This window comes from Papaver somniferum, chromosome 5, assembly GCF_003573695.1.
Source record: "Papaver somniferum cultivar HN1 chromosome 5, ASM357369v1, whole genome shotgun sequence".
In the NCBI taxonomy this organism is placed as follows: domain Eukaryota; kingdom Viridiplantae; phylum Streptophyta; class Magnoliopsida; order Ranunculales; family Papaveraceae; genus Papaver; species Papaver somniferum.
Genome location: NC_039362.1, coordinates 28,109,071 through 28,131,976, shown reverse-complemented (window position 1 = coordinate 28,131,976; position 22,906 = coordinate 28,109,071). Strand labels below are relative to the sequence as shown.

The 22,906-nt window shown below is 36.8% G+C and overlaps 1 long non-coding RNA gene across 6 annotated transcripts; it reads right to left on the bottom strand.

The window, feature by feature from the left end:
- Positions 1 to 6,086: 6,086 nt before the first annotated feature.
- Positions 6,087 to 11,259, bottom strand: LOC113281241. 6 transcript variants are annotated; one of them, XR_003325995.1, is made up of 6 exons: positions 8,879 to 11,259; positions 8,302 to 8,463; positions 7,844 to 7,999; positions 7,600 to 7,768; positions 7,367 to 7,446; positions 6,087 to 7,282 (listed from the first exon to the last, which is right to left on the bottom strand). It is a non-coding gene; the product is annotated as an uncharacterized LOC113281241 (long non-coding RNA). The 6 variants fall into 6 exon arrangements; XR_003325999.1 differs by having other exon boundaries at positions 7,844 to 7,967; XR_003325996.1 differs by having other exon boundaries at positions 7,844 to 8,463; positions 8,879 to 10,487; positions 11,064 to 11,259.
- Positions 11,260 to 22,906: the final 11,647 nt, after the last annotated feature.

Genomic DNA, 22,906 nt, shown 5'->3' with positions numbered 1-22,906 from the left:
GCCATCCAGTAAAGGGACATCACAAAGGTAGCGAGAGCTTTGCAGGTATTTGCGAATTGGCTATCTCCCATCCCTTGTAGAGAATCAGAAAAGAGGCCAGAAAGCTTAGCCATAGAAGATTCAGGTGGAGAATCTTCAGTTGCAGCAAGATCATCGTTATCCTCATCACCCTTATCATTTTCAGAACTTTCGTTAGGAAGACATTTGAAGAGGAGAACGAACTTTTCTTTTCTTTGGAGGAGGACCTTGATTTTCCCTGCGAAGACCTTAGTACCTTTACCTTTATCACCAATCTTCGCAGCATCAACAGATTCTTCTACTTCAGCAATAACCTTCACAACAGATAGAAATAAGAAATGGAAGCATGGAAGTAACAGTACTATTTAAAGTCATAAGAGAAATTTCTTACCTCATCTGTGTATGAGCGAAGAGCTAAAGAGTACTAGATTTCCCAGTCCTGTTATAACTATCCTTTAGTTTTTGGATCTGCGAAATGTCGCAAGAGTTAGCGAACAGAATAGTAAAAATCAATAAAGAAATATAAAATGAGTTAAAGGGAGAAACATACCTCTTTCTTTCTCGGGCCAGGAGAAACCCAAGGTTGATATGCAGCGAGATTCGCAGGAAGAACGTTTGATCCAGCAATGTAGGGACCCTTTAGCATTAAAGGAAAGACACACCATTTGTCATCTTTGGATTGGCGAGGAGTTTATTTTTACCAGAATGCCAGTCAATATCTTGCATAAGAATTTTGGCTTCATCAATGTTATCTTTTCTTCTTAATCGAATACCCCAGCGAGTATTCTCTTCTTCATGGAGATAAGTTCGTAGTTTTCAAAGAAATTCGCCACTGTATATTTCTCAGCAACTATCTCTAGGTCGAATTTTGGATCCTAAGTTCTTGAGAGTAAAGAGATCCTCTACCAGCACCACGATTAGCGAACTCTAGCATCAGACGGATGCAGTCCCCACTTAGTTGGAAAATGGCTCGCGAAAATCGGATGAGCGAGAATTTCATAAAAAAAGGAATGTCTGGGTTATAAAGAGGAATAGGGAGACCTGCGAGAATTGACCTAGCGAAATTGATGATTGATCATCACAATTTTGATTGGAGAAAAGCTTGACAGAAAGAATTGATTTGGCATTCACACCAGGAATGGGGAGAGTGAAAGACCTTTATTAGCAAGATCTTTTTGGACATCTTGTAGATTCTTCTCATATCTATGACCACTTGGAGCCATGTTTGAATACAGAGTATGGGAATGTATAGAAAGTAAAAGAATTGAAAAAAAAATTACAGCAGCAGAATTTGCAGAAGAATGACAGAGTTGCAGAGATGAGAGAATAAAAATAGAAGAGAAAGTAAAAAGAAAAGTGGAAAGGGGGGGAGAAGAGTATATAAAGAAAATTTACTTCTCGAAGAAATAAACACCATTAAGACGAAGAGACGTGAGCGGTTGAAAGTAGCGGTTACAGAAGACGTGTCAAGAAATAAATGGAAGAGAGAGTACGTGTGATAAATGTGGAATATGAAAAGATAAGCAGTTGCGGCATTTCTCACATCATTCTCTACTTTTCAGAGAATATATGAGAAAAGGAAAGATGTAGGATCGGAATCTCGCAACAATTATATCTCAGCGAAATTATCAATGGTATTGCACAATAGCATCGCAGAACAATTTCAGAAACGACGTCAGCAAGGTTCATGAGAAAGATATGATAGTCTTGCAAAAATTAGAGAGCTTGCGAAGTGAAAATTTATAAGGTTGAGAGAATGTCGCAAACCATATCCGAAAATAAAGGACAAATTAGCTGTCATCCACTATGTATTTCCTTATAAATAGTTATTCGAGTTGCAAAGGAGAGAGAGATCTTTTTTGAAGTAAGAAACAAGTAAATAGGAGAGAGAAAGTTCAAAGCAGAGTTCATTCTTGATTTCTTTATCTTTCTTGTAAGAACATTCAAAAATGAATCCATAAAATTAAGAGTTTAAACCTAAAAATGAGATGATCATCAATGAAATTATATGAGGGGTGTAGTGTAGGATTTCCTGCAACTATACCCCAAGCTTTGACGGGAGAATGAGTGACTGCTTGCAAAAAGGGTTGTTCAATAAGACTTACTTGTGTCCGGAATCTGCGAACAAATGTTGATGGCTCTCTCCAGGCAGTTGTGTCACATTTGCGAGTTATTGATACGACAACAAATAGTCTTCAGGATTGGACAACTTGTTGGAGATCCTTTCAGGTATAGACACTGGCAAAGGACATACTCCTAGCTTCTCCTTGTTGCCGTGTATCCATGAGCTCCCCATGACTATATCATAATTCATGTACTCTTTAACTATATGAAATTTAGCGTGTGTTAAAGCATCTCCCACCTTGATTTCAAGATTAATGTACCCGTAAGCATCTCTGGCTTCTCCTTCTGAATTTTTGATTATGGTTGGGTAGTGAACAGCTTCCTGCTTTGAAATCCTTGCAGCTCTCAGAGTCTTAACGGTGACAATGTTGAAGTCAGAGGCCGCGTCAATCAGTGTGTTGTCAAACTCGACATCCTTCAAGTGAGCAGCGGTTAGGAGTCCCCAGTTGCATCTATCAGTCGTGCTTTCCAGGAGAGATTGGGGCTTGGGAGCGGCTTCCCTGGATGGAAACAACCGCTTTCCTGATAAAGCACGGTTGAGGGATGCAAATATTCCTTGACGTTGAGCCTTGGAGAAATACAGAATCTCATATAGATGCTTCATCATTGAATGTACGGTTTTGTGGACGGAGTCCCCAGAAATCATGTAGCTCCTGATAGGAAGGGGATCTCTGTGAACTCCTTCAGCGCATAGTTGAAGTTCGCCTGCATCCACCTTCTCTTTGAAGATGCGTTTAAATTTGTTACAGTCACTAGTTGGATAATTGACGAACTTATGGTAAAGGCAATATTTGGGATTTGCCATTTCTTCATCAGTTGGGGGACGTCTGAGAGGCGGTAGCTTGATGGCGTCATCTTGAATCCATGTTTCTAGGAGTTCGATTACCTCTTCAATTGAAAACGGTAAGGTTAGAGCAGCCTCTCTAGTTTCTTGTTACTGTGCAGTCATCTTAGTCACAATTTTTCGGGTTTGAGGTATCTGCTGCGCTGGTGCCGCACGTTTGGGTTGTTGTTCTGCCACTGGGTTTTTCTCTTTCCTCCTTCACTCACCGCACTTACAGAGGGTTGAGTGTCGTATTATTTGTTGATGAGATGTGTGTTCCCTCGAGTCTCACATGCATCTTCATTCCTGGCGGGCCTAGTTCTTTCCATCAAGGCTGGTGCTGTTGTGGCCGACCGCTTAACAGCTTCATGAAGTTCCGAGAATGTCTGGAACCGCAGGTACTCAAGTAAAGCGCGATAGACGGGTACCATGCCATTAATGCACAACTCCACCAGTTGATGTTCAGTCATATTTAAATCATGACAATCTAGCGCTTGAATCCTGAATCTCCTGACATAATCATTTGGATGTCCATTGTTTCGCTGAAACATCCTTCCTAAGTCTAACAAAGTGATTTGCTCAGATACAAAGAAATATTTCTTGTAGAAAGCGGTAACCATTTCGCGCCAATTGGCTATGCTGCTTGGTGCAATGTTGTTATATCAGGTGTATGCTCTTTCAATGAAGGATTTTGAGAATTCTTTCAGGCAAACGAGAGATGCATTCAGGAGCATTACCCATACCGTCATAAAGGGAGAACTGGAGAGTAGGATATCCTATTTGAAGAGGAACTCTTTGCACGTCAGGAGGATAAGGAGGTTGGTGCTGATGAATGATACCTAGATTTTCCCTTCCTCGATTCTGGAGGAGTCGTTCCAGGTCCTCTCATGTGATAAAGTTGAACTATTGATTCCTTTCTGATGGTCGTTCAGGGTCTACACTAACTTCTTCATCCATAAAGATACTCCCTACTGAAGTGATTGCGCCAGGCGTCATGAAAGTGTTGCTTGTCTGCTCCATTTGGGGTCAACACGGTTCTGATGGTAATCTTTCCGTTAGCGTCTTGAGAAAGGTGAGTACCTCATTTGGAGTTGTAGCCATGTCTGTCTGAGCTTTGGAAAGAACTTCATGTCTCTCCATTAAATTGGCAATGGTAATAGGAGGTGGGTTTCCTCTGGCTCCTCCAGTCTCTCGTCCCGACGAAGAAATGGTAGCAGCCCTGGTGACGATTGGAGGTTTCATGCTCTAAGAAATATTAGGAGTAGCCATGGATTTAACTCTGGTAATAGGAGAAGTCACGCTAGAGGGGATGCTTTCGACATTGCTGGTGTTGGTGCTAGATGATGTAACACCATGCGATGTGTTGATTGTGCTGCCAGTCGGTACATTGGTGTTAACAACAGGGATATTGGCACCAGGAGTGTTATCAGCGCCAGCAGCATCACGATTGGTAACGGACCCAATCCTAAGATCCACCATCTTAAATTTGAGAAAATTGAAACGAAATTGAAAATTGATCTTGCAACCGAGAGATTAATCTCCCACTGTGGTCACTAGTTGTTTTGAGGTAAAAATTGATTTTGCCGGAAATTGTAAATTTGGGTGTGCCGTCGAGAAACGAATCTAAACCCTAAACAAATGACTACACGGGAGTACTAAAGATTCGAGAAACCAATCTGTATAATCCTGGTCAAAACCAAGAAATGGTCGTTACAGTCTTGCTTCGATCACAAAATGAAGGAGAACGGTTGATCTTAGGGAGGGAAGCGAAGAAGGTGTTTAAATCAGGATGAAGGTGTGGTTGTTTTATGACTTGTCTCAGAATGTGGTTTCTGGATATTTGTGATGATAACACTTGTTGTTTGTTGTCGAAACATGTCGAAAACCTATTTATACAAGTAATGATTGAGCGTACCCTGATCTCATAGGAAGTGGAGACAGTTAAGTAGTGGAGAAGTGGTGATTGTACGAAAGTGGTGACCATCACCTCATGGGGGATGACAGGCCATCCTTACACCCACTACTCATTTACTGCTATCAACTGTCCGCTTTTTCCTGACACTTTCTCGTAATGGGCGCGTTGCGCGCCGCATGCTGTAAACCTCCATAACAATGTCCTAGTAAGCATCCCCCAGTTTGTGACATGATGTCTCGAGTATTTTCGTAGAACATATGTAACAAGTTTCCAAGTGGGTCTTGCTTGCAAGACTTAGCTATTTTGACCAATCACGCGTAAGCTATGAGGCGGACGGTCATATATTACAAGTCAAGTCATGAGACTTGCAACAAGGAATAACATGTAATGCCTTTAGGTCAATAATTAAATTATTTTTAGAAATAAATATTTGTAAAACATCATTTGTAGTCGATGCATATAAAGCATCGCTTTTAAGCAAGCAACTAAAAATAATCGATGCTCATGAAGCATCGTTGTATAAGACCAGCCTAAATTAATCGCGGAGCTTAATGTCTTAAAAGGAGCATGACCGACCATTTTCGAGAAGCTGCTAGGAGCCATTCGCGCACACCATGGGCAGGTCGGTCGGTCCTTATAAGAGGGTGACGGCCGACGACCACAACGACATCTTATTGGTAATTGTTAAGTGTCTGAAAATGCATATTTTTATATCATTTTGTTGGCATTAATCCCATCTCATGTTCTTTAATTACACGTTTTATACCAAATTATGGATTTTACTGTTTTCTAGTATTATTGCTTTATTTTTAATTTAATTTGTGATTCTAGGTAGTTAAATAAGTCTTGGAAATATGAAGAAACAAAAGGAGCGGAGAATTGGTGGTCAGAGGCACAAAGCAAGAGCTTCGCGGGATGGTTGTGAGAAGTGTAGAAGAAATGCCGCCCAAAAAACAGTTGCAATCGGCTTGCGGTCTTGGAGCAATCCCCTTGCAGTTTCTCTTACAATCCGTTTGCATAGTGCTTAAAACAAGAAGTGGGCTTGATGGAAGAAGTAAATCCAGGGACTGACCCGTTTCCGTACCCGTTTCATCAAATTTGATGTTCTCGCTCAACACCAAATCACCTCCCCCTTTCTCCCCCAAAATATCTTCACGACCAGAAAACCAACTCCATTTTCATCTTCAATTTCCCCACAACTGTGTACTCAACCACTACCAATTTCACCCTCTCTATTTACTCCATCTCCCATCCGTACACGACCCTCTTCACCAACAATACCAATTTAAATATCAATTGTATCTCTCCCTCATCCTATTTTATCATAAACAGTAACCCTAGCTAGAGGAATTCATAAGTTGAGTAAAATTGTACCAATCAAAAAGACAAGTCAATCAATTGTCGCAGAAGAGGGGACAGGAAAGAAGATAAGATTATCAGAAAACAATTATGGTGAGTGGGTGGAGATTTATTGTTGTATTGAAACTCAATTGGGATTTTGGTGTATAAATAGGGAGGAGATTGTGATGTAAAAGGCAAGCCCAGAATAGCCGGTGCAAGCTGTAGTATTAGTTTATTTCAATGTTTGTTAAGTTCTAAAAATCTCTGTTAGGGTTGAGATGAAATCCCTAAATAATTATAATTTCATTGTTTGATTTACTTGTCACAACACCAAATGTGCCTAATTGTAACGTTTTATAGTTGTTACAAAGACCTTCAGTAACACTGAATAAACGTTACTGTTGAGGGTGTGGCAGATTTTCTGTCACAGTTTTCGAGTGTTACGGATTTAGACAGTAACAGTTTTCACAACTGTTCTATTTCGTGCGGGTAGTAACACGTCTCCACAATCTGTCACACATGGATACTGTTACTACATTATTCTCTTATAACACAGGAGCACTGTTCCAAAATTAGGGATGTTACTGAAATCACCATCTGCAGCTGATACAGTTCTCAAACATCACGCTCAAGGTATGTATCTGTATTTCTGATGTTCGCCACATCAAATTAAAAGATAAAGAGCACTATATTTCTCGTAATATCATTACTAATATGCTTTTGAAACAAGCAAAGAGTCGAACAGATAAAGATTGGATCATTCTTTCTTTACAAATACAAGAAGACGAAACTAAATTTGTTAGTAGTGTCAATGTAACCTCTAGTCGCCCATCCTTTTTGATGGTCTTTGCGAGAAGCTTAAACTTGTACGTCCTCCCTAACATGCAAAGCCTGGAAAATACCGTGTCGGACTTGAAGACATCTCCACCATATTTATTGTCTGAAGACGATTACTTCTGTGGACTTAGCCTGGCAATACCGTGTTGGACTTGCAAATAATTATAGTCCCGATCACGCAGAATTGGATTGTCCGTCTCAACAGTAGTATTATTCAGGACTACCTGCAATGGTGCAATTGAAAATGCAGAAGCATCAATAACAAGGATACACATTTTGACGCTTGATCCAGCATCGAAGCAACAAACCTAAATCAATCTTTGTGGGCCTTTTGTTGGCAAATGTAACTGAACCAGAGCAGGATCTTCTGGGAAGCTCTCCAAGAAACCTATCAAAGAGATCATTAGCATTGTCAATTCGTTCTGCGTATTTCATAAATTATCCATATCATGGATGTCGGCAGAAACAAAATTACAAACATATACTAAAGAATAAAAACTGAGACTCAACACTGGACATTGAGTGTTAACTTCAGAAGTACCTTTGCTTTCAGGTGTCTAATTAATTCCTCGTGAAGTATTGCAATGATGGATTGATAGGGACAGGAAAATAGAACTCTCATAAGCATTTAGTTTTGTGATTTGTTAATTATATAAACTTTGTGTTACAGTAACTTAAGTGTTATGGATCACAGATGCACATGCACTAGCCTGCAGAGAAGATGAACCAGAACAATTAAGGAAACCCAGAAGAAAAGCCATATAGAAAATGGGTATAGTTCTTACCTGCATATGAAACCCAGATGCACATGCACTAGCCTCATGGAAGCCAACTTATTCCTGTGCTTCAAAAATATAAAGGTCAAATATAAACAAGGCTCCTCCTTCCATCTCATTGATTTGGTTGCTCCTGAGAAGAGAATTTACAGCCAGTTCATGAATCTACATCACGACAGTAGTGACATTAGATACTATGGATCACAGAAGCTTAAAGAAACACATCATTTGCTTTCTTAAAAATAACTCCTTTAACTCCACGGAGACTTTTCGATAGAGGAACCACAGTATAAGTAAGAACCAGATGACTGATTTGTAGGGATAAACCACCGGGAAATGAGAAGTTGTATAACATAACCAAACCCCTCCAGGTAGAGAATATACAACTAAATGAAGATTAAAACATCCATGTGAAACAGACAAAAATACAGCTCCCTAGTAGTTTTCTTTGGTATCCTGTCGCTTACTTCATCAGCAAAGCATGTCTGATCTTTATTAATGCCTCCTAGGTCTGGAACACCATCATTAGATAGCCACAGTAGCTGTGACAAAGAACACTAGTTAATGTGCTTGGCAACCAAGAACTTCCACCCGAATTATGGAAAGACAGCAGCCAAAGGACCAAAGATCTGTGCCAAAAAAAAGCAAAACAGTTTACTCCATTCCATGATTGGAAAACAAACTCAAAAACTTGTGAAACAAGTACAACTAGCATATCCCAAGCGGATTGCAAATACTTGTTCCCAAACAACTAACACATGAGTTAAATGATAGTTTCATCTGAAAACACCTAAAAAAAAGTACCACTCACTATAGCTCATCAAAGCACAATATAAATGGCATCTAAAAATGAGAAACTAATCTGGCTTTATACAGAAAGTCAAAATAGAGATAACCTGTTGATGATTATGCAATTCCCTAGAAGGAAACATATCTGATGTAAACAGAAGCCAATAGCCTTAGGTTGAAATGAGGCATTTGACATCAGTACAACGGAAAAAAACATCACCGGAATCATAAAGTTCCAAATTAAAAACAAATTACCTAATGCATTTGTTACACCTGGACTAGATTGACACCCCAATAGCCTTAGGTTGCTGCAGACAGTTCTTCCTACTCGTGTACTTTGAACAGATGAAAGGAAAACCCAACCAAGACCAGACCCGAAATGCTGGACGCACTAATTATTTGCTGCAATTTTCCAATAGATACCAAAATGTTCCGGATAAAAGTGGCAAAATTATAAGTAGGATATTTTTAACCGCCTCCACCACCAATAAAATACATGTACCAATAATAAAAACCCATGACCATACAACAACGAAATTGGAAAGGAAAATATTTTTGGTGTTCAACAAAATTAGTACGATAAAGTTAACCATTTGCAGATATCCATTCCATTTACCCTTTTAGCAGTCTCCTCCTGAAACAAAATACTACCTGCATATGAAAGATTTTACAGGACATAAAATTATAACAAAGAACACATTGACAGTCATGCAGAAATAGGATGTTTTCATTGCAGATCAATTAAAGAAATGTATAGCTTCACACTGTATCTGTTCTCTTGACAATGACATCCTGCAATTCAAAAACAAAAAAGACTTTAAATTCATTAGTATCTCAGAAAATGTTGTTCCGGTCCTTAATGAACACTAATCATCGCGCGATCTCAGTAATTCCTCGGCAAAACTGCGTAAGAGGATTTCATTTATGATCCCAAAAGTTCTGAATTATGAACAAAAATTATTAACACCTCCAATCGGGAGACACACAATAGTTTTTCGAATTATGAACAAAAATCATTTATTAGTGCAGTGTTCAAAACCCAAAATTAGTCATCGCGGTGTATAGAATTCAAATTATAATATAGACTAAGAAACTAAATCAACGAATACTATTCCAGTAAACAAAATCTACGAACAAATATCACTGAACAAACAATGCAAAAAATTAAGCACGCAAATATCACATCTTGACGTCCCAACACCACTATCCCATGCATGCCAAGTTTCTTGTCAGATTACCTCTAATAGTCGTACGCACAATTTTCTTTGATGACTCGCAATGAATCGAATTAAAAGAAATTATAATTGAAAGAAATGATCAGTCACCGCACCAAGAAGATACAATTTTTGAAACACACTTTTGTTGCAGTTGCTGATCCGACATACTCTTTAATCTGTTCGATAGGTGATCGAAGAAAACTTCAAACAAAAAGTTAACAAATACGGTTTCTACTAACATCTCATGAACATTCGACAAACCCATTCCTTACTAATAATACTTTGTCGATTAACCCTATACCAAACATACAAATCCAAGAATCATACACAGTAATTAACCAAGTATACACTAAATAACCATACAGCAAAAATACACATTCCAAAATCTATACATAGATACACATTCCGAAATCTAAAAACAGCGCAAAGTGAAAATGAAACTAAAATTTGTTCAAAGATGATGTCAACTGAAACTGGAAGTGGAAGGCATCCTATTCACTTTATGACTAATCTCTTTATGAGGCGAACTGTTTCAGCAAGCATTTGTTCATTATTAGTTTTTATCTGTTCTAGGGTACTTAACCATAGACACATAGGCAGTAATACTGTTGTTTGCCTGCTTATGATGTGCGGAATTCATCAGAGACCTGAATTAAAAGCAATAATTTATACAAGTTATGCCAGTAAAGAACCAAAATTGGCAAATGAATTAACAGATACATGGTACCCTAAAATAAAAATTAAAAAACCGCAATTTCACATTGTTAATTCAATCAATCACACAAGAAAGACATCTAACCTTGTTCCCATCCTCAAACAAGAGGTATTCTATCTCATTTGTATAACAATCAGTCAATTTAAGCATAACAAATCCAACAAACTAGTACGTCTTTCAGATACACACATAATTTGAGATAACCCCATACCAGCATCTACCAACACCCAATCTCCCTAAATCTATCATAACAGCTCACAAATCAACATATCATCTGTAATAGACAATAAATTGGGTGACTTTAAAATCAAACCACGAAATTAACCCCATTAATTACATATATCAGTAGCAACAAGTCAGAAAACCCAAACCTTTTAGGGTTCAATTTCAATGATGCTATCGTCAAACTGAATACATGAAAGAAATAGACATCGAAAACAAAAGCAAGAAAAAGAAAATTTTAGACCGCTTAACAATTAAAAATCGGAATCAAACATCATTCACTCACCCAAAGGAGTTGATTTCTCCAATTTCTTTGATTTGTTTTTCCAAAATCTAGGGCTAATTTTGCTGCGGAAACTGAATTTATGGGGATTTATCAGAAGAGAAACTGTAATTGAGATCGTGATAAACATGTTGGGTAAATTACTTATAATGTAACTGAGAAGAAAATACTTAGCTCAAACCGATGTTGCTGGAGATGCACAGAAAATGTAGAGGCACGTATACGATACGCTGTCCTAAAGACAATATCGCCTGCCACTCCTCTGAGATGCTACAGCAGTTGGCAAGTCACCTTCAGGATACAACTACAGTTAGTATCCCTCAATGTAGCATACAAAGAGAGTACCCTTAAAACTTAGCAGTGTTAGCAAAAGCTAAAAACAGAGAAACTAGAAATTAAAACCAAAAGTTTTAGCAAAAAGATAGGATCTAATGACCCAAAGGCCATGCCCTTATAGCCAATTCTATGGTATTTAAGTCTAAAACTCTTTAGATTTTAGTCTATGTGGGACTATTGTTTTATCTATTCAAATGAAAAAACAAGTAGTGGGTAATAGGTCTAGAGATCAAAACATAGTCCATGCAAATTTGGTATAACAAAACCGTTTTTTCTAACAAAACATCCCACGATCTTTGTGATGAATATTTTGGGAGGGAAATTTTCGAGCAAAAATCGAAAAGAACGAGGGAAATCATGTTCTGAAATTGAAAAGAAAGTGGAGAGAGAGTATGCAGAGAAACACGCTAGTGTACTTGACCCGCAAAGTGTGTGATAGAATTCGTATCTTGTGTATTTCGCTAGCTAGTGTATTTTAAAACCCGTAACAGTGAATATACTGTTACAAGCCGTTATAACAATGTTCCGAAACCGGAATAGCTAAACATGTTACGGATTACGAGAAAATGTTACTGATGTCATAACACTAGAAACATGTTACGGTCTAATGTTAATGTTACAGATTGTTCATTTTGGTGTAGTGTGTTCTTTATGGGATTTTGATTGAGAAACATGATTTAATCTTTGAATACTAGCAATTTACTTTCATCTTGTATGTGAAGCATCCATGATAGTTAGAACAATTCTTTATTATGTATTCAAGTCTATATATGAAATGATTTAGTTCAATTTGTGATTATCTATGCTTTAAACAGATGGGTAATGCTAGGATTGACATATTTTGCTGAGGTTAAATTATCCATTTGTACAAGTGATTTGTCACATCTTCAAGGTAGTTTGAGATTAGAGAATCTATAGCTCTTTGATTAAAAAGGGAACTGATATATCAAACTAGGGGATTTCTATGCATTTAGGTGGTGGATTCAAAGCCCTAGTTCATCTTTATTTTTCCTTTTAATCTTATTTCTTTTGTATAATCATCCATATCTCTAGTCGTATCGACAAACTCTTTCGTCTGTAGATTAGTAAAAGTAGAACTTAGACGTTTACTGTTACCGAAATAACTTCATGTGGGATCGACCTGTATTTACCGTTATCTATGTTATAGACACTGTGCGCTTGCATTTTGATATTGTAAGTTTCTAAGCCTACCAAGTTTTTGGCGCCGTTGCCGGGAGGTTGGCAAACGGTGTAGTAGATTTTTAGGTTCTATTTTACTAGGTTGTAAATAGGATTGTACATAGTCAATGTTTTCTTATTATATATACATATCTAACAAAGAGATGTTCGTAGTAATTTTACTATTTGTGCCTGTGTTCTTATTTTTCTTTAGTTCTCGTTTCATTCTAGCGATACTATTTAGTTAATCCAGTACCTTGTTTGTATATATTGCCGGTAGTTGCTGATTTTCTTTTCTTTTTCTTTCTTGAGTCCAAACTTTGTTTGTCTTGTATCTTTTGGTTTTTGCATTTCATATAGATTTTGTTTGTCATGTTGCTTTTAGATTTTTGTTTAGCTTGCCTCTGTCTTGTTTGTTTTCATATCATATAGTCGATCGTAGTTATATATAAATCCGTAGGATCCGTAGATTTTGTATTTTGTCATGTATCTATTGGTATTGCATAGATTATATATATAGACTGCATAATAGCTCAGTTAGTTGTGGTTCATAGTTTATGTACATAATATATTAGCTTTTCACATTTCCGTTATTTGCTTTTTATGTGTTTAGCTTAACTTTAGATTAGTCCAGTACACTCTATAGCCTAGTCATCCCATCTTTCTGTACATAGAATGTAATTAGTCTTCTGCCCCACTGATATCTGTAGCTTGATACTAGGATTAGTTGGTGGTAGTTCATTGTAAATATATGCATCTTGAGAATTAAATGTTTTGATTCACTTTTAGACCATAAGTCATCCATACTTTGTAGTATATGTTCCATATCTAGTTAGTACTGAGTTGTCTTCCACTTTTTTTTTTATCAGTAGTATTAGGTTTTGAATCTTCGTTCCTATATTGTTAGTGTTCCCATAAATTTTGTCATCAGCTCTTAGCTTCCCACAATTTTTAGTGGCATTTGTATTTTTTAGGTGCATCATAGAATTTTGCATTTCCGTTAGTTGTTTTTGTCTGTATTTAATGTTCATCTTAGTCGCGTTCTTGTGTGTAGGTGTTAATTTTCCTTTCTAGTTCAAATGCATTTTTCATAGACTTGTTTCCGTAGCCTTGTAGTATAGTAGCTTGTATCATTTTCTGTAGATGTAAATAAGTTTAACTCATTTTTTCCCTTGCTTTGTATATACACATTTGGGTACTGAAGTTTTCTCTTGAGTATTATCAGGTGCTCATAAAGTTGCGGCAAAGAAGAGAAGCGGGCTGATGTTGTGCCTACTACGATACTGTACCGGTGGGGATAAAGAACTACTACAGATGCTACAAGGAAAGTAACAATTTTTCAGTTAAATGTAGTTTTCTCCCGGATGCGCACCGGAGGTAAGTTTCACAGATACTATAACAAAATGACGTCTCTACTTTGTAATTGCTTAGCCTGAATGGTATTGATATTGGGTGTAACAACTGAGATTCATATTTTGTTAACAAATACGAGCTGGTCTCCAGTTAGTTAACCATATTTTTATTGGCATAGTCTAATAAAAATCCAGTTCAGGATTGATAGACGTCGCAGCTCTCTACCATTATTACATCAACAACATTTTTAATTTTTAGTTCCTGATATTATGATTATGTACTGCTGTGTTTAGTCTTGTAGTTTATATATAAATTTTGCATGCATCTTTCTGTTTAGGATTTGTTAGTAGTATATAGAATAGTAGTTGTTTCATTTTAAAAAAAAAATGTTTGGATTTTGGTCAGTTGTTAGGGATGAGAAATCATCAAACAAATCACTTAGAGAACTTTCCTACGAGCATGCTTCATATTATGAGAATCTCATAGACCATGGTTTTAATAACTTTAGGGAAAATTATGGACCTTTTCAAGGTCCTGAGACACAATATATAGACCTTAGTTGTTATCCATACATGTACCAGTCACCACCATTGGATATTGAACAATTTTGTACTCACATGACTCCTTGTATGCAGTCTATAACAGAAAATCTCAAACTCATTGAACATAATAATGCTAGATTTGAATTGAAAGTATTACATGATAATCCATATATCAACACTTCTGAAATTCCTTTCTGTAGTGACCCTCATGTGCAACCATGTACCGAATACCCATCTAAAACGAGGATACCCACTGTTGAAGACTCCCCTTCTATTGAACAACTTAATATGATCTTAAGGATGAATCTGGTTCATTTACAAAATGAAGGAAGGGGAGGATTTCAAAATGCGATGTTTATTAGTCCTACTGAAGCAAATTTTGAAAATAGTGTGTTTAGTCATGCAACAAATATTGAATATGAATCTAATTTAGAGGTAATCGAATCGACTAGAGACACTATGATTTTGAATAGGGCATTGCATACTTGTTACGATGATGATGATAATGATTTAATGCTAGAAGAGCATGTTTACTCTAAAATTTTTGCTATGGAATCCTCTGTTACTGAAACCTTAGACTCCATTGCTGCGACTTTGATAATTGATGTTTCCTCTGATCTTCTTATTCGTAACAATGAAATTTTGGATGATGTTGATACTGAATTATGGCTTGAACAATTCTGTGAAGGTGAGCATGATGCACAACTCGCGCGTGACCTAGGGAAGGTTGACTTGTGTGTTGACACTAATGATCTTATGCATGAAAATAATTTTGATGTGTCTAAATCCCTTCCTAGGTCAAAATCTGTTGTGTCTTCTGATTTTCTTATGCATGAGATGGAGACTTTGGATAATATTGATTCCGAATTGGGTTTTGTTGAATTGTTCAATGAATGTAAGCATGCTACAACACTTGTAGATGACTTGGGAGATGTTGATGTGACTGATAATAATGGTACTCTTGATCTCACGCATGTGAGCAACATAGATGTGCCTACTTTCGGGCCTAAGTCATAGACTCAGACTCTTCCACCCAACCTAGATTTGGTTTGTAACAAAATTGTAAAACCAACTTTTCTAAAAGTACCTAATCTACGATTGGAACTGTGTGCCTCTCAGGTCCTCTTGGACTATTTTGCATCTAAATATGATACCTTTGATGAGCCACAATTGGAATGTGTATATCTGCCCGTCCCTAGCAAAGTCCATTTTGAATTATATATTGTGAATGATGCACCCCTAAGATTGCTAGATTTTGTGTCCAAAAGCACATATGTTGAAAATTTCAGGTTTTGGAGTAGGTCATTAATATCTGCAGTCTTACTTACCTTGTCATGTTGTATATGCTTGAGGCTGTCGATATTTATGCATGTCGTTTTCTGGGTTGATACTCAACTCTTTAGGTTGTATATATATGATGAATTTTCTTTTTATATAATCCAGTAGGTAATATTACAATTTCTCTCTTGAGTCAATTTTATTTTATTTTTCTTTATATAAGGCTGTCGATATTTATGCATGTCGTTTTCTGGGTTGATCCTCAACTCTTTGGTTGTATATATATGATGAATTTTCTTTGTATATAATTCAGTAGGTAATATTACAATTTCTCTCTTAAGTCAATTTAATTTTCTTTTTCTTTATATAAATGTGCTAATCCAATGTGATTTCAGCTGAGTTCCTGTTGGGTTTTAGCATTGAATAATGGAGTTCAAAAATTGCTTTCGTCGACATCCGGTAATCTCTTTCCTTTTCTCCACTTAGCATGGTTCTCATGGTATGTTGCAGTTATAATTTTGTTTATCTTTAGAAACACTGAGAACAATGTTTAGTTTAGGTTTGGGGGTGAAAAGTAGATACCATATGGTTGTCACTGTGCTATAATCTTAACTGAACTCTATCATGTTAAAAGAAAAAAAGATGATGAATAAATTATTGAGCTCATCTACCTTGATTTATGGCGTCTACACATGTAAATTTTAGGATTCTTAATCTAGATGACAAGGCACCACTTGATTCTAGCACAATTCACATGTTATAAGAAACTTGCACATGCACGATCTACCAATACATGTATAGCGTTGGGCCGCATGTATAGACTGCCAATCACTTTAAAATACTAAATGAGACTTGACTAGCTTGTTCTTTGGTTGTCTAAGATAGAAGTTGGAGGATACATTAAGAAAACCAACCATTGAATTTGATCGGGTACATCTAAAAGGGCTACCTCTTGCTAAGTGTCATGTAATTTTTCTTTTTGTTCATAAGTCAACAGTGTTATCTCTTATTATTGTATTGTTCTTGTTCTCTTGAAGTATTTCATTACTAAAAAACAAATCAGAAAAAAAAAGAAAAAAAAAGAGCAAAAAAAAAAAAAAAAAGATAAATAAATGATAAGAGAGTCTATTTTGTTATGTTTCAAATGTTATAGTCAATGTTTCTCTTTTGCCTCAAAAATAAGAGAGTAGTCGATGTAAACAAGAATCATGTTTTGTTATATGTTGCAAATAGTCTTGTAATAAGCAAGGGAGGTGTATGTCATCGATGTACAACGCGGCTAAACTGAAATCACCAACTCTTTGGTGAACATTCACAATTCTCGTAAAGCTGGACAACTAGCTTGGCTCTGAATATGGTTCTTAGCTTAAAACTATCTCTTGGTAATAGGCAGTCATAACTTCTGATCATTCCATAAACATGTGTAGATACACTTTACACTTTTATCACTTGTGCTTAGTTTTTCCAGTGCTAGAATTGTGCCTTTGAAAGTTAGATTGACAGATCCATTTTGCTGTGAGCTTAAACTGAAATGCAGGTGTTACACATCATACAAGGTGAGCTCTCTTTTAACCTAGACCTTTGTGGGTATGTTCTAAGAAAACCCTCACGAGACTTCAACTCGACCACTAGGGACACTTAGTGGTTTAAAAGGCTTATTGCATTCGCAAAATGCAATCGAGAAACTAGCGACAGTTGTGTATCTAGGATTTTCTTAGTTTTTTTTTTTAATTTACTCGAGGTTGAGCAAAATTCAGGTTTGGGGGTATGATAAATGTTAGAGCATAGATCGGTCAACCTCGCATGTGTTGCTATATCAAGCATGTTTGTCAATGTTAGTGATCAAAACTATAAAGTCTTGATTTCTAGCATATTAGCTAAGTCTCGGATTAGGATAGAAAAAGTGTAGTTGAGCTCAAGGACTTCATGGTGATTCAACAAAAACGACAAAGATCTACACCAAGGAACCGTGGAACTTCATCAACAAAAAGGTATGTGAAGACTTGAACTTATCTATCACTCGAAAGTGTATCTATTCTTCTCCTACTTTTTATGAGACAAAAGTCGTATGCTATATAGAATAGATCATATACACTTGATATTTCGAGATGAGTATTCATTGCTTATCTTTTACTCGAAATCATGTGTTGGTAAAGCGTTCACTTTGATCAGGTTTATCTTCACCTAGTAACGAAAGTCATGAAAGTTTCAATCACTTTGGAAATTGCTTTGACGAGAAAGGTCTGTTGTTCTTCACGACTGAATATCGCCCTCTGAGAATGTTTCAATGATTGGAATGAGAGTATAGATTATATAACCATGTATTCCTCGAACCGAAGTTTTCAAACTTTGTTGATCAAGAGAAATCGGTAGGATTGCGGAATTGGCTTGCCAAGTCGGCGAACCCAGTCCGCGAACTGACGGAAGTTCTCGACCGATAATTTCTGCTGGGATTTCCAAAACTCGTTTGTGTGCTAAGTCCGCGAACTGGCGGAAGTTCTCGACCCGAGAATTTCTGCGGAGTTTGGAAAACTTAACCGATTAGCTTAAGTCCGCGAACTTGTTTGTGAGCTTAAGAGGATATGATCTAAAGATGTGCTCTGACCATGAAACATTAATTACTAAGGAATGCTTTATGCAAACCGTGGCTATAATGTTCATGAGACGATTCTAATCTAATCGAATCATCTTTGTTTCAATTGTGTCTTGTGTAGTTACATAAGATCTCATAGCAATTGAACGACTCTTAACTAGTTCATTTGAGTCAATTGAACTAGTTATGGTGAAGAAGAACATGATTAATATGAGATACTCATATGGTTGACCTTTGGGGTTATCATGTTGAACTAACATACGTGTACTCATTTGGGCATGGTTTTCTCAAATCCAGTAAACGTGTACCCAAGTGTGTGTGACAAGCTATGTATTTTGATCTAACGGTTGAGAGATATTGGCTTCAAATCTAAATCAGGTTTTCATCTAACGGTGAATAGAGTTTGCTTTGTACCTAAGGCAAAATCCTTATTTGAAGGATATATAAAGGAGACATCTAGCATTGAGAAAACCTAATCCCCACATGTTTGTGTGCTACTAGTGCTCTCGCTAGAGTCGATCTCCATTAACTCTTGAGTTTCTTCTCTAAACTCGAGTTAACGACTTAAAGACTTCATTGGGATTGTGAAGCCAGACCGATACTACTTTTAACGTAGTTGTGTGATCTGATCTTGCATCTTCTATCGTACTGATAGACGCATTTATGTGTCTATTTTTTCTCAATGTTTTGTATTGTTAGACTCGATTAAATACTTATGGTGTTATTTTATATTTTTGTAGATGTTTTTGGAAAAATAAGCTCTTGCGGCGAAATTGGCTCGAAAAGTGGTGTTTTACACCCCAGAAATGCACCGGAGGAACCCAGAAAAGTGTTGGAAACACCCCAGAAAAATTACTAAAGGCACCCCAAGGGACATGTGTTATTCGGACTCCAGCAACGGATAAAGGGGGGACCACTGGATAAGGGGTGACCTTCTTCACAAATTCAGAAAAATATTTTGGCGGGAAAATATTTGCTCTTCACTGGCATATTTTCTCGATTGCATTTGGACGTGATTTTGTGCGATTCAATCGCTGAAACTTTGTGGAAAGATGTAATATATCATAACAGAGCTGGTATGGGTGATTGTTTCGACTGAATTTGGCTGGATAATCACGTGGAAGAAATCAGGGCAACACGGGTTTGAAAATGATATTCACGGATTTTAAGCAAGTTTGATGTGTGCTGCTCGTGTTTGGATGAAACTTAGTCATTGAAGATGCGTGTAGAAGCTAAATAAGGGAGTATCAGAAGCTGTTTACGCGTGGAGAATCATTTTAGGGAAGAAAATATTCGGAAAATATTTTCTTTTAACACCGAGTAATGGAGGATCATGGAGAGTTAATGAGCGAGATTTCTTGTCGCTGTTGGGTATAAATAGGTTCACTGGGTGTCCTAGAAGGGGTGTCGAGAGTTTGGGGTCGATATGAGAGCTCAGGAGCGAGAGATCAAGAGTTGATGAAACTCTGTTTCTGCTCCTGCTGATGATGAAAAACACCAAGAACACGAAGAACAGACTCGCAGTGACAGTCGTTTATCAACAGTGAAACAGACTCACAGGCGTGGGTCGTAGGTGTGGGTCTTAGAACCACAACGACAATAACACTTCTCTTTTATCGTTCTTTTGTGACGCTTCCTGTGGGTCGCACGTTAGCTGTTTACACCATTTTCTCTTCTTCTCTTCATTGTAAACACCATTTTTGAGCCATAATAAATTATTTTGAGAGCATTTTTACTATGATGAGCTAATTCCCTCGTAACCAAGGCAATAAAGGAATCTATTCACGCAACATAAATGGGTAACTATTTCATTTAATTATATAATTCACCTAATCGCTGCTTTTGCAGAGTTTTAAATTATTTGAATGATTGTCTTAATTATTTGTTATTCAGTTTGATAAGTTATGCTTGGTTTAATCTCTTGATAATCTATGCTTAAGGTTTACAAATAATGTTTGAAAATCTGTATAATTGATAGTGAATTATAGATAAAAGAGGACTTAAGAATTGAATAGAGTTTTGAAATATTTATCATTCAATTTTGCATAATAGTGGAATCTAGTGTCTTGGTTACCTCTCGCACCCATTGTTAATATTTTTGTATATATAATTTTATTAAATCTAAAATTCCATTTCCTTCACAAGTCTGAAACGAATCCTATTTACTACAATCACAATAAATTTTTTTAATCATTTTGGCGCCGCCGACGCGGATTTGTGCTTAGGTAGAATTTTTAGGTTTTTATTATTTTTTATTATTCCATTTGTTCTTTTTACGTCTCTTTGGTTGTGTCTTTGTATTACTGGTTTGAAGTTGGATACTAAAGACCTTGGAATCAAAGCTTAAAGCTAGAAGAGAAGGAAAAAAGACAAAGCAAAAAAATAAAGAAAAAAGAGAGAAAAAAGAGAGAGATTTATTTTATTTTTATTTTTTTAAGAGACTTTCCATTTTTTTTTGTAATTATTATTATTATTTTTTGTATTTCTTTTCATTGGACTGGACTTTGGATAATTTATTTTAATTTTAAACCCTACGGAAGGGTTATATATAAAAAAAAAAAAATTAATATAAACTGTTTGCAGGGAAGGACGACGATTACAATATCGTCTCGGCCCCTCGGGTTCGCACACTGACACCGGAGTCAGTGGCCCGAGTCGACTACAACGGTTCTTCGCCCGTCTGGTACGGAAGGTAAACTTCTAAACACCCGCGAATCTCCTGTCAACGGGTTTACTGTCTGCATTAAGGTGATTATATGTTGAGGACTGAACCGACTGCTTTAATTTCCTAGTAAAGGGAAAGAACTGGCCATATAAGATAAGGGTTCGGATTTCATCACCGTTCCCTTCTTGCCCGCCTTAGGTAAACGAAACCTAACGCGAACCCAAGCTTAAAATTTGATTAGAACGAGACCGACAGGGTAACGAGCTTGGTAGGAAAATCTTTCGAAAAATATTGGTTACTCTTTTAAGCATACTTCAAAGTTCTTGATGGTTATGTAAGTTGAATGCGTGACTGCGCCGCCTTGTACCGGTGAGGCTTTGGGTATCAAAGCTCCACTGAGCTTCCCTCGCCTCGATACAACTTACTTTAACTCGGATGGATTCCAGAGGGGTTTGCTTAAATTGTAACGAATTCCCTTTCGAAGGATTAGAAGTTGGTCTAGAAACAATCTAAGTGGAGCCATCATGCTTTTTGTTTGCTAGAAATCAGTTGGTTTGATTTGGTCGAGTCAGCCTTGTTTGTGATTGTGTAGAATTCCCTTGCAATTAAGAATGTCGAACTGGTATGACAGAAGCCAATACAATGAGTATCGATCTGAATTTGAATATGGACATCATCATTTTTATGACCATGGTAGGAATAGTAGTTGTGAACGCCAACCTTTTCAAGGTTATGGTTCATACCATGGTGAGCCCAATTACTATCCACATGCGAATTGGTCTTACGAGCAAGAAAATCAGGAACACTGTAGTACTGGTTACTCGTTTTTGGAAACTAGTCCTGATTATGATATTTCTGAGCCTGTTCCATCTCTAGAAGAGACCCAACAATGGATTAAAAGGATGTATAAACGTTTAGTTGCAATGAATAGTTTAAAAGAAGAGTGTACACGGTATTCTGAGATGATAAACGAGAGTAGTGGACGTATAAGTGTTATGCTCAGTGAAATTCAGGCACGTCTAGAGGCAGAAAATGAACAGTTAGCTAATGATGCTCGAAATGATCTAAATTTCCAAAATAGTGTTTCTAATTCTACCCTTGATATCAATAGTGAATATTTTCCTAATTTAGAGGAAGAGGTTAGAATAAAAGACACTACTTATTTGGATAAGGTACAATCATCTTCGTACTATTATGATGAGGATAGTAGTAATGAAGAATCTGAAATGTGTAGGCATAGTGATCAGGAATCTATTAATCCAATTGAGCTTTATAATGATTCTAGTTCAAATCCAAATAATTTTTATGATTATTCACCTATTCAAAAGGACGAGGATTTGATTAGGGATACCACCGGTTTAGACGATGTAGTTTTTCCTTTTGATTACGAAGCCGATAATGCTTTAGAGGAACGGGTTTATTCCGAAAATGTTGTTTTAGAGTCTAGAGACTTAGAAACAATAGTCTTAGACGAAGAAAATGAACTCGTAGATCTATTAAATATGAGTAAGGATACGTCGCTTGAGTATAACCTCGAAGGAGCAATTGACTATTTTCAGGATTCCAATGATCTAGAAATTAAGGAAATTGTAGCTAGTCTATCTAGAGATACCCAAAAATCTAAGTTTGGGGGTGATTATCATTCTCCTTGTGCCATACCTTTAGCTCTTACAAATATCCCTCATTTTGGACTTGATATCTCTGCCTCGACCATTTTACAAGATTACCTTCATACTCGTTTTCCCGAACCTAATGATGTCCAATAAGAAGTTCAGTCATTAGAAACCCATCCTCTGGTTGATGTGGTTTGCTCAGGCAATAATACCAAGATTGAATTTGTTTTCCCACCAAATAGTTTGCTTCCAATTGTGGGAACGTATAAATTTCAAATGTGTCACTT